Below are 11,925 nucleotides of genomic sequence, written 5' to 3'. Positions count from 1 at the left end.
GACATGTTTATTGGTCCTGTCTTGTGTTCCTCACCAGATCTTAAGATTCTTTTTAGTAGGTCCTCTATCCTATACTTGTGTGTAATTATCCACCACCACTTGGTTAGAAGCCATTTTATGCTCCTTAAAAGTCTCATGTTTATACTTCAACACATAGATGTATCCTACTACGTTGGCAGCTTAACTGCTCACAATGTGAGGTGGCAACTTGGACAGAGGCTAGGACGTGGAATTACAAAGACCTGATTTAAAATCCAGACTTACACATTTACTGGCTGTATGAGTCTGGGAAAGTCATTTTACCTCTGTTTGCTTCAGTTCCTTTATGCTTAAAATGGGGATAAATATAGCATCTATCTTCCCAGGTATTGTGAGAGGATCAAATAAGTTGATAATTGTTAAGCATTTAGTACAGTGTCTAGCACATTGTAACTGCTATATAAATGTTACCAGAAATTATTATTATTACAATAGCAATAGCTACTACTACTATAACTTCTACTACTAGTACTGCTACCATTAGTACGATCATTACTACTACATATTTCAACTTCCTACTCTAATTAAAAAGTAGAAAGAGAAAATGATCCACTGTTCACCACCTAAAAGAGAGCCTGGGGGAAACTTACAACAATGTCATGGTCAAATTTCAAAACTCCCAGGTTAAAGAGATCATATTAGAAACAATAAGAAAAAGAAATTCAGATGCTGTAGAGACACAATCAGGATCTCACAAGATGTAGCAGCTTCTACATGGAAATACCATAGGTTTTGGAATATTATATTTCAAAGAGCAAAAGTGCTGGGATTTTGAGCAAGAACTACTTATGCAGCAAAGTTGAGTATAACTGTACTATATACTACATATTCCATGCTATGTATTTCGATACCATATCCAAAAATTATATATTTGACTAACTGAAAGACTTTCAGATATTTGTGAGAAAAAGACTAGAACTCAATGGAAAATTTGATACAAAAGATCCAGAAGAAATATAAGAAAAATATAAAGCATAATTATAAGGGACTTATTAAGGTCAAACTGTTTACATCTTATATATGAAAATGCTATTGGTATTCTTAAAGTGTCATCATTACTAGGATAGTTTGAAATAAATATTGGATCGAGTTGTGTGTGATGGGATGATTCTAAAAACAGAATTGAGGAGGAAAAGGTAAAAAGGAACAATTATCTCAACAATGGAACATGAAGGGGGGTGGAGCCAAGATGGCAGAGTGAAAGAAGTGACTTGTTTGAGTTCTCCTCCAAACCCCTACAAATACTCATAAAAAATGGCTCTAAACAAATTCTGAAGCAGCAGAACTCACAAAAAGACAGAGTGAAACAAATTTCCAGCCCATGACAACCTGGATGATTGATCAGAAAGGTGTATCGAGCTGTGCTGGGAGCACAGCACAGCGTGGCATGGGCACGCAGGCCTCAGTGAACCTGGAGCAGACCTCAGAGGAATGAATTGTGGGCAGCTGTAGAGGTTTCCAGACTCCTCAATCCACCAATGCCAAAGACAACTTAGAAGGTCAGTGGGAAAAGTCTGTTTCTGTCAGTGCTGAGAAAGGAAGGTGGGGTTTCAGCTCCATTCCCCAAGAGCATGTTCCTGGGGGGAGGGCAGTTGCTTTCCAAGGTTCTGGCTGACAGACTGAGGGGGAATCTAGTGGCTGATCAGAGAGGGATTGCAGGGATCTGTTTGCCAGTGCTGAGTCAGTAATCTCTTGCTTTACCTGTGTTTGGATCTGGGCCACAGTTCCAGGCGGCTGTGCTGGGTTGAGGAGGAGCGCTGGCTTGGTGGATTGTAGTGGCTGTGGAGAGCAACACCTCCTCACAGTTACAGGACAGAAAGGAGTACTTGTATTTACAGGACAGAAAGGAGTACTTGTATTTACAGGACAGAAAGGAGTACTTGTAGTTGCAGGGCAGGAAAGGAGTAAACACCTAGCCCCTTTTCATACCACCTTGGAAGAACTGAAAATTTACATATCCCTAGAAGTATCTCTGAAAACAGATGTACAAACCCCCTAAAGCTTGGGACAGTACATTCTCCACATTAGAATCAGATTTGTACCTTAACAAAGAGTTTAAAGCTCAAGTATTTGGCTGGGTTCATGAGCAAGCAGCACAAAAAGAGTCAGACTATATTATCTTACTTTGGTGAAAAAGAAGGTCAAAATATACAACCAGAAGAAGACAACAAAGTCAAAGCTCCTACATACAAAGCCTCCAAGAAAAATATGAATCAGTCCTAGGCCTTGGAAGAGGCTCAAAAGAGATTTTCAGAAGCAAGTAAGGGAAGTAGAGGAACAACTGAGAGTGATGCAAGAAAATCATGGAAAACAAGTCAACAGCTTGCTAAAGGAGACCCAAAAAAATAGTGAAGAAAATAACACCTTAAAAAATAGCCTAACCCAAATGGCAAAAGAGGTCCAAAAAGCCAACGAGGAGAACAATGCCCTTAAAAATATTGTCCAAATGGAAAAGGAAGTCCAAAAGCTTACTGAAGAAAATGCTTCCTTAAAAATTAGAATAGAGCAATTGGAAGATAGTGACTTTGTGAGAAATCACGACACAGTATAACAAATTCAAAAGAATGAAAAAGTAGAAAACAATTTGAAATATCTCATTGGAAAAACTGAACTGGAAAATATATCCAGGAGAGAGAATTTAAAAATTGTTGTACTGTCTGAAAGCCATGATCAAAAAAAGAGCCTAGACATCATCTTTCAAGAAATTATCAAGGAAAACTGCCCTGATATAGTAGAACCAGAGGGCAAAATAGAAATTGAAAGAATCCAGAGATCTCCTCCTGAAAGAGATCCTGAAAGGAAAACTCCTAGGAATATTATAGCCAAATTCCAGAGTTCCTAGGTCAAGGAGAAAATATTACAAGTTGCCAGAAGGAAACAGTTCAAGTACTGTGGAAACACAATCAGACTAACACAAGATTTAGCGTCTTCTACATTAAAGAACTGCAGGGCATGAAATATAATATTCTGCAGGGCAAAGGAAACAGGATTACAACCAAGAATGACCTACCCAGCAAAACTGAGTATAATCGTTCAGGGGAAAAAATGGTCATTCAGTGAAAAAGAGGACTTTCATGCATTCCTGATGAAAAGACCAGAGCTGAATAGAAAATTTGACTTTCAAATACAGGACTGCAGTGGAACATGAAGAGGTAAACAGGAAAGAGAAATCATAAGAGACTTATTAAGATTGAACTGTTTACATTCCTGCATGGAAAGATGATATTTATAACTCATGAGACCTTTGTTGGTGTCCAGGCAGTTGGAGGAAAAAAATTATATGTATGTATGTGTAGACAGATAGAGGGCACAAGGTGAGCTGAAGATTAAGGGGTCATATCTGGACAATAAAATTAAGGGATGAGAGAGGATGATACTCAGAGAAGAAGAAAGGGAGAGGTAGAATGGGGTAAATTATCTCACACAAAATAAAACAGAAATTAAGAGTCTCTTACAGCAGAAAGGAAAATGGGGGAAGATGAGAGGGAATGAGTGAATTTTACTTTCATAGGATTTGGCTTAAGTAGGGAATAACATACACATTCAATTGGGTATGGAGATTTGTCTCACCCTACAGGAAAATGGGGGGAGAAGGGGACAAGAGAGCATGGGGATAATAGAGAGGAGGGCAGATTGGGAAAGGGTGTAATCAGAAGTAAACACTTTTGAGGAGGGAAAGGGTCAAAAGAAAGAATAGAATAAATGGGAGGGCAGGATAGGATTAAGGGATATAGAGTTAGTTTTTCACAACATGTCTACTATGGACGTGTTTTGCATAACTGCACATGTAGAAGCTATACTGATTTGCTTGCCTTTTCAATGAGGGTGGGTGGGGAGGGTGGAAGAGAGAAAATTTGAAACCCAAAGTTTTAAAAATATAAGTTTAAAAAAATGTTTTCACATGCTACTGGGAAATAAGAAATATAGGAAATGGGGTACAGAAATGTATCCTGCCCTGCAGGAAAATAGAAGGGGAAGATGATAAGAGAAGGGAAGAGAGACAGAAGAGAGGACAGACTAGGGAAGGTATAATCAGAATGCATGCCATCTTGGGGTGGAGGGAGGGGGGAGATGGGGTGAAAATTTGGAACTCAAAAACTTGTGGAACCGAATGTTGAAAAGTAAAAACAAATTTATATTAAAAAAAAAAAGAAAAGAAGCAAATAAAAAAGCATTTAAAGGTTAAAGAAAGTAAAAAAAACCAATGGGACATAAAAGGAAGAACTGATACAAGAAGAAGCAGATGGAGGTGGAGGACTGGTAATGTTGGAATCTTACTTTTTTCAGATCTTGGTTGAAGAGGAAACTATTTACATCTGGTGGGATGAAAAGTCTTCTGGATTTGTATAAGGGAGAGAAGATGAGGTATTGGGGAGGAACTTTTAGAAGGGTGTGTTGATTAAGATTTAAAAGTCTTGGGGGGAAAAGAGTGTGTGAAGTTGGGAGAGGATAAGAGAGAGACTGTTAGAGGAGTGAGTAGAATATAGAACAGGAGGGTAAGAAGAGAAGATAAGTTAACAGGGACATTTCCAAATAGTAATTATAACTTTGCATGTGAATGGGATGAATTCTCCCATAAAATGGGAACAGATAGTAGAATAGAGTAAAAGTCAAAATCCATTAATATGTTGTTTACATGAAACACATTTAAGAATGAGAGATACACACACTGTTAAAATAGAGAGTTAGAGAAGAATTTAGTATGCTTCAGTAGACGCAATCATGATCTCAGAAAAAAAGTTATTGCTAATATAGACTTAATTGAAAGAGATAAACAGGGTAGCTACATTTTGATATGAATAGCAAAGCAATATCAATATTGAACCTATATGCATCAAATGTTATAACATCCAAGTTTTTAAAAGAAATGTTAAATGAATTACACATGGAAATAGGTGGTAGTATTGTAATAGTGGGATATTTTAACTTTTCCCTCTCAGAACTGATAATCTAACCCAAAAATAAATAAGAAAAAGGTCAAGGAAGTGAATAGAATTTTAGATAAACCAGATATGATAGATATTTGAAGGGACTTGAATGAAAAGAGAAAGAGATAAACCTTTTTCTCAGCACTTCATGGTATCTTTACAATAATTGACCATATATTAGGACATAAAAATTTTATAGTAAAAGCAGAAATATTAAAAGTGTCCTTTTCAAATCATAATGCAATGAATGCTGTTAGCATGCAGAGAAAGAACTAATAATAGAAGTATGTACAGAATAATTTTGCATATATACATATTTGTGTGTAATGGTAGTGATCTCTAAGGTGGGCAGCTGGAGAGAAAAAAAATGGGGAAAAGAAATTTACATTACTTTATGACATATTTAAAAGGAATAGCAAGTTGTACATAATAGATTTGCAGGTTCATGTGCAATCACCTTTTTTTTATTATACAGTTACAGAAATGCTTCTTTTATTCTACAAATTTAAAATGAAATAAATAAAAAGTTAAAAAACATATTCCTTTCTGGGATGATATGACCAATTCACAGCTCCACCAATGGTCTATCAATGTGCCTATTTTCCTGAAGGTCTTCTGTCTTCTCTCATTATGAACCTGAAAATATCGGTACACACACACACACACATATAGCAGTTGTTGTTGTTCAGAAACCACATAAGTCTGGGTATTTATTTCTCTTTTCTCCCTCCCCCCAAGAGAAACAGAGGAGTGGAGGTACATATTCCTAGACCATGCCTATGTCCTCCCACTGGGTCAACTCAGTCTTTCCCTGAAGAAGTAGCACATACTTATTGACCCAACAATATCAGTTCTAGACATGTACTCCCAAAGAGATCAAAGACAGAAGGAAAAGTTACTCTCTGATCTACCCTAATTTTCTCTGAGTTGGAGGCTGATGATTTTTGCCCAGAGCACCCATGTTTAGAGGGACTTAGCTACAATAAGAAATAGGCACATAGTTTTAATCTAAGCTCAATGGCCTGCAGGTCCAAGTGGGTGCTTTCTGTGCTATTTTAGTGAGCTTAAGGATTTTGATTATTAATACAAATCATCACTGCTTGGAGCCCTAGATCACAATCCAATTTTGATTATTAGTGTTTGCTGAACACTGGATCTATTCTTCTGTGATTGACAGGGAAACAATTTAATTATTCCACTTTTAACCACTAATGTGTGTCCCCAGATACTTCCCCATTTGCACTTGTGGTACTCAACTAAACCCAGGCAATTAAGAGCAATCATATCCCTATCTACAGATAGCTATCTTTAAGGTATCCTTGAAAATAGTAAATAAACTGTTAAAAAAAAACCCGCAGTAAACTTTCAAAACACTTTTAAATAAAAAGAGAGAAAGAAAGGTAAAAAGGTAACTTACTAGATCCTCTGGAATCTTATCAAGGGAAATATTCACCACTGATTAGGGTGGTCGCTGTTGTCTTGACTGTCTAAAGATAATTAAATGGCCTGGTGGAGTCTAGACCCACATAACGATATACCCCTCCACCCCTGTCACCCATATTTCTTTGCATATGAGTCCTTTCTGCTTAATATCCCTGAGAGGGATAGAAACTAAAGGTAGAATTTCTATGGCACAGGGTGAGGAAACTCTCCAGGCTAGTAATTCAAAATTCCTCTCCTGTGGCAGAGATTACAGTCTGACTCTAGAGAATCTAGTCTAAACCAACTCTTTACAGGTCTTTAGTCCTCTGGAACTATGAATGCCAGGGTCCTTAGCAAGACTTCCAAAATTACTTCCTGTCTATTTTTAATCTGAACCTTCTATTATCCTATTTTATATGAACTTTCCATATACAAAGTACATACAAAGATGTACTTCATTCTATATCAGTTCATAAAAATCTTCCTAGGTTTCTCTGAATCTGTTCCTTTTGTCATCTATGATGACAATGGTATTCCATTTCATTAATTTGTATAGTACAGTAGACTCATTTATTCCTTAATTGTTGAATATTTCTCTCTTTCCCAAACCTTTTCCTTAGTTTCCACTTCTTTGTTACAATGAAAAGCATTGCTATAATTATTTTTGTACATGTGAGACTTTTCCTTCTGTCTTTGATCTCTTTGGGAGTACATGTCTATAACTGATATTGTTGGGTCAATAAATATGTGCTACTTAGTGATTTCTTTTTAGTATAATTCCAAATTTCTTTTTAGAATGGCTGGACCAATTCACAGTTTAAACAATGGTACATTCATGTTGTCCTATATAACTTCTTTAACAATTTTCATTTGTATTTTAGTCATCTTGGTCAATCTACTGGGCATGAAGTAGAACCTCAAAAAAGTTTCTTTTTGTGTTCTCTAATTTTTAGTGATTTTGAGCACTTTTTTCCTTATAATTGTTGACAACTTTTATTTCCCTCTAAGAACTGCCTGTTTCATTCCATTTGTTGTAAAATGGTTCTCATTCTTGTATATTTAAATCAGTTCCCTGTAGATCTCAAATAGCAGATCTTTATCAGAGAAAGTTTCTGCATTGTTTTCCCAGTCAACTCTTTTCTTTCTTTCTTTCTTTCTTTCTTTCTTTCTTTCTTTCTTTCTTTCTTTCTTTCTTTCTTTCTTTCTTTCTTTCTTTCTTTCTTTCTTTCTTTCTTTCTCTCTTTCTTTCTCTCTTTCTTTCTCTCTTTCTTTCTCTCTTTCTTTCTTTCTTTCTTTCTTTCTTTTTTTCTCTCTTTCACTTTTTGTTTTCATTTTCAAAATATCACTGTAGTTTCCTTAGTATCAATTCCAGGGGTAGGGAATCTGTGGCCTTGAGGCTGATTTTGGCCCTCTAAATCCTCAAGTTCAGCTCTTTGACTGAATCCAAACCTCACAGAACCAATCTCCTTAAAAGGATCCTTTTCTGTGAGGTTTGCATTCAGTGAAAGGGCTGCACTTGAGGATTTAGAGGGCCACAAGCAGCCTCAAAGCTGCAGGTACCCCACACCTGATATACCCTTTCCTTTCTTTTTTCCCTTCAGAGGGTCATTCTTTATAAAAAGAGCATTTTTAAAGCAAAAAAAAAAATTAAAGTATGGGAGAAATCAGCATAACTGACCAATAGACCAAAAAAGTGTGAAAATATGTGCAATGTGCGACACTTGTGGATCTCCAACCTCTTCAAAGTGATGGGGGTGGGAATATATTCTACCTCTTCTTGCCAGCTGTCTTGATTCCCAGTTCTGTCCTTATAAGCAAATAAACTCTGTCATTACTTATATAAAGGATAATGCAAACTCACTACCCTATAGCTTTATGAATTATCCCATTAACTTTCTGAATCAACATAATCCTTCCTAGACACCATTCCCTTATATGTCATAACTTCTTGTATTAGAATATAAGCTCTTTGAAGACAAGAACTAACTTCACTTTTGTATTTATATCCCCAGCACTTGCCACAATGCTTGGCACATAAGTGTTTAATATATATTTTTAATCTATTCCTTCAGTCATTCATAGTTGGATTGCTTTTATCAAACTTTGTGTTACTTTTTAATTTCTTTCTGAATCATGTGTAATTAATCTGTTCTGCTGATCAGCATTTTCATTTTTAATCAGTATCAAATATAGTTTTGATGATTAATATTTTGTAGTACAGTTTGATATTTGGTACTGCTAGGCTTCCTTCTTTAGAAATTTTAAATATCATTTCCCATGGGATTCTTGGCAACTTGTTCCTAAATTATATTATTATTATCCTTTTGTTCCTGAATTATACTATTATTTTTCTCATCCTATAAAATAATTCTATGGCAGTTTGATTGGTATGACATTGAATAAGCAATTTAATTAGGTAATATTGTCATTTTTATTATTTTCACCAGACTCAGTCATGAACAATTAATATCTCTTCAATTATACAACTGTGTCTTCAGTTCTCTTAAGTTATACACATATAATTCTCATGTATTTCTTGGTAGGAGGAATCCCCAATATTTTCTTTATTCTATAAACAAGGTGGTGGAGTATGTTTTCTCATCTGTTCAGGAACAGTTTTGGCTTGGTCCACATAACTGTGTGTTATTTGGTTTAGTATGTGTTTACATTTTCGTTGTCATCATGAATAGTTTTCTTGGTTGCGCTTAATTTACTCTGCACCAATTGTCATGAATGTTTCCAGGTTTCTTTGAATTCTTCCTAAAGGACAGACTATGAATAAGTGTTTACAATAGGTGACTTTTACTCAGTAGTGAATGGGATCTAATAGAAGGGATGAAGCTTTGGAAGAATAGTGCATAATTAAGAACAAATGGGGCAGTGAGGTGGTGCAGAGAATAGAGCAACTGACCCTGGAGTTAGAAGGACCTGAGTTCAAATCCGACTTCAGACACTTAACACTTACAAGCTTTGTGACCTTGTGCAAAGTTCCTTTCAAGGAGCTCATAATCTAATAGGGGAGTCACCATGCAAATAAATATACAAACAACTGATCTACAAGATAAGTAGGAAACAACAGAAAGAAGGCACTAAAATTAAGAGGCAGTCTCAAAGGCTTTCTGTAAAAGATGAGATTTTGCTTGGATTTAGAGGAAGCCAGGGAAGTCAGTATTGTTATCCTCATATTCCTTCTGCCACTATCTCTTTCATCCCTGTCTCACAGGGAAAGAGTGATCTCATTCCTTTCCAAGGCTAACCCCTCTCTATCTGCACAAGTGATCTTATTCCATCCCATCTCCTTGAACAGATTTCCATCTCTGTCATCCCCAATCTCTCCCACTCTACTGCTCCTTCCCTACTACCTACAAAAAATCTATGTCTCTCTCAGCCTCAAATCAAACACTTGATTATTCCATCACCACTAATGATCATTCCATGTCTCTCCCACACGTTGTGACTAAACTCCTGGAAAAGTCTGTCTTCAATAGATGCCTGCACTTCCTGTCCTCTCACTTTTTTCTTAACCCTTATAATCTGGCTTCCAAACTCATTATTCCACCAAAATTGCTCTCTCCCAAGTCACCAACAATCTCAGTTGCCAAATCCAATGGCCTTTTTTTAATCTTAACTCTCAACTTCTTTTCAACCTTTCATACTGTTAATCACCCTCTTCTCCTTGACACACTTCTCTCTGGGTTTTCAAGATACCATTCCTGATTCTCCTACTCATCTGTGTGCTCCTTAGTCTCCTTCAAAGCATCCTCATCCAGAAAATTCTCTTTTACTGTAGGTGTCCCAGAGAGTTCTATCAGAGCTGTTTCTCCATCTATACAACTTCACTTGGTGATCTCATCAGCTCCCATGGGTTTAATTACTATCTCTATGCTGATGATTCTCAAATCTACCTATTCTACCCAAATCTCTTTGCTGACCTCCAGTCTCCCATCTCCTGTTTACTTTTAGATGTTTTAAACTCAACCTGTCAAAATTGAACACGTTATCTTTTTTCCCCTAAACCCTCTACCTCCTCCTAATTTCCCTATTATCACAGAGGGCAACATCATTTTCCTAGGCTCTCTACCTAGGTGCCATCCTGGACTACTCACTATCTTTCACCCCTCATATCCAATCTTTTACAAGGCCTTTTTCACCTTTACAATGTCTCTTGAGTAGCCCCCATTCTCAGACATTGCCACCATTCTAGTACAGGCCTTCCCACTTCATTCATGACTGTTGAAATAACCTGCTAGTTGATCTACCTGCATCAATTATCTCCCTGCTCCAATCTATCTTCCATTCATCCACCTAAGTCATTTTCCTAATGTGCAGGTCTGATTATGTCACCTCCTCCACTTATAAACTTCAGGTCTTCCTATCTTCTCTAGGATCAAATGCACAATCCTTGCTTGGGATTCGAAGCCCTTCGTAACCTAATCCCCTCCTTTCTTTCCTGTCTTCTTGCACCTAATTCCTCACCATGTCCTCTCATATAGGGACCCTGGTCTCTTGACTGTTCCACTAACAAAGATACTCCATCTCTTGTCTCTGGGCCTTTTCCCTGGCTGTATCCATACCTGGAATGCTTCCCTGCTCATACTCCTGATTGGCTTCCTTTAAGTCCCAACTAAGATCCACTTTTTACAGGAACCTTTTCCTAACCCCTTTTAATTCTGGTGCCTTCCCTCTTGTGATTTTCTTCTATTTATGCTGTGTATGGCTTGTTTGCTCATGCTTGTTGTCTCCCCATTAGATTGCAAACTCCTTGAGTGCAGGGATTCCCTTTTGCCTCTTTTTATATCCCCAGCACTTAGCAGTATTTCTTACATGGTATATAGTTAATAAGCATTAATTGACTGACATAGCCTACACAGCCACGTTTACAAAGAGAAAGGAAAAACACACACAAGATACAATGATCTAGCAAAAGGACTCCTGAGATTATATTGTTAGAGTTCTTACCCAATTAGGATCTAAACTATAAACTTGATAATCTCCTTAGAAATTAGAGCTTTCCTAGTAGTAAGGTGGTGCTGTGGAGAGAATGCTGGGCCTGGAGTTGAGAAGACCTGAGACACTTACTAGCTGTGTGACTCTGGGCAAGTCGCTTAACCTCACTTTCCCCAACTGTAAAATGGGGATAACATCATACGTCTCAAGAAGCAGTTGTGAGAATCCAATGAGACAATATTTGTACAATACTTGGTACAGTGTCTACTACCTAATAGGCCCTGTATAAATGTTTATTCTCTTTGCCTCAATAACCTTTTCCCCCACTGAGCCTTTAAGGTAATCATTTCTTGGGTTCATTGAAGTACAAGGGATTGCAACAACAAACTTTACTGCTCTCTGTTTTGCAATTATTGTTTGTTAATGTTTAATTCAAAATTCCTTGTCTTTTCTGTAGTCTCACCATGCAAAGTCCTAGTCTGGGTAGAGATTACTCCCACCATTTACTTCCTTTGCCCTTACTCCTGGGCTAATGAATGAAGCTAGAGAAAAATCACAATAATTTGCCTATTGGGTCCACTACATACTT

The 11,925-nt window shown here is 37.0% G+C and overlaps 1 pseudogene across 1 annotated transcript in view; it reads left to right on the top strand.

The window, feature by feature from the left end:
* Positions 1-3: 3 nt before the first annotated feature.
* Positions 4-11,925, top strand: part of LOC110203745 (cytochrome P450 2C19-like) — a 118,999-nt pseudogene continuing 107,077 nt past the window's right edge. Inside the window, exon 1 of the transcript XR_013485500.1 lies at positions 4-55. The product of XR_013485500.1 is annotated as a cytochrome P450 2C19-like (transcript). The remainder of the gene's footprint in view (positions 56-11,925) is intronic.

Source organism: Phascolarctos cinereus, unplaced genomic scaffold (genome assembly GCF_003287225.1).
Source record: "Phascolarctos cinereus isolate Bilbo 61053 unplaced genomic scaffold, phaCin_HiC Scaffold_3;HRSCAF=262, whole genome shotgun sequence".
Taxonomy (NCBI): Eukaryota; Metazoa; Chordata; class Mammalia; order Diprotodontia; family Phascolarctidae; genus Phascolarctos; species Phascolarctos cinereus.
Note: the sequence above shows the minus strand (reverse complement) of the source record. Positions and strands in the feature narration are given on the sequence as shown.